Here is a 1366-nt window from a genome sequence, read left to right on the forward strand (position 1 = left end):
ACACCGCGGCCCACTTCATCGCCGACATTGCCTTCAACTACTACCCGCAGACGGCGGTCAAGTTCACCGATTTCCCTCACCACCTCGCGAAGACCATCGAGGGCGACGCGGCTGAGGCGGACGCGCTGGTCTCGAGTGCGTGGGACCACAAGAACATCGCGCTGCTCGAGCCGACGTCCTCGTGCGGCGCTGGCGACCAGAGCAGTCAGGCGTGGGGGATCTCGGTCTTCAAGGTGGAGGAGCACCGCCCCTGCACGGACGGCGAGACGGCGTGGGAGGGACATCCTTGCGTCCACTACTCCGGCTACGTCTCGGCGGCTACGTCCAACTTTGTCAACGTGAATGAGGGCCGGTTCGTCTGCCAGCTATTCGTTGACACTGTCATCGTCCCCTACTTTTGAGCACTGGTGCGCTTCTTAGCTCCCCCCCCGGCCCTGGATGTGAGGAGCTCAATGAGGTTAGAAAGAAGCCGCCGATGACGAGCGCGTCGTGGAGTATTCACTCCGGACAAAGACGGGCACACAGCAGGAGGGCCTGGCGCACAACCCCTGGTCAACTCACGGTCCTCACCCCGTACCGACCCCGCGCACGCCAAGACCCAAGTGCTCCAAGTCCGAGCCTGGCTGTTCGCCTTTCTATCGAATCTAATCCAAATTTTGTGTAGAAAGAGCGCAAGAGAAATCGCTGCTCCTCCCCAGCTCCCCCTTTCCCTGTGGCACAGCTCGCGTTACAAAACCTTGATTTTGACCATTTGCGCACTATTGTCCCTCTCGGTGCCTTCCAGAGGCAGCTGCGACCCCGCCGAGAAGACGGCGGCACACAGCAGGTGGCGCGGTGTGCCGCCGTCCACTCCGGACTCGGCTGGATCGCAGCTGCCTCTGCGCGTCCTGGGGAGGGACAATAGTGATCGGATTAGTGTCGCCGCCGGAGACGACTCGACGACGCTGAGATCGGAGATCAAGCTCTGACAGGTCGCACGTCGCTCCTTTGACGCCGACGTGAGGCTCACCCGTGCAGATCACATCAGGACACGGTCTCGACGCCCTGGGTAGTCGACGGGCCCCCGAGGGCGACGGGGGTGCTCTCCGGCCGCGGCGGCCGAAAACGGGGACCTCCTTTACGGTCCTTTAATGAAGTGATGCACTTGATGCAAGGGTGCCATTGTGCTCTACTACAAAAGTTGTGTAAGATGCCCAAGTCTCAGACGCTGGATCCTTAGCGGAGCTGAGTTCTGACGGTGTGAACACGAGCAACCGGAGTGACGACCGGGACCGGGCCGCACGCCGGGAGTGTCCCGACTAGCAGTGGCGGGCGCGGACGAGCGAATGAGAGGTCGCTATCTGTGGAAGATGTGTTATTAGAGGAC

This window comes from Emiliania huxleyi (assembly GCF_000372725.1).
Source record: "Emiliania huxleyi CCMP1516 chromosome Unknown EMIHUscaffold_150, whole genome shotgun sequence".
NCBI lineage: Eukaryota > Haptophyta > Isochrysidales > Noelaerhabdaceae > Emiliania > Emiliania huxleyi.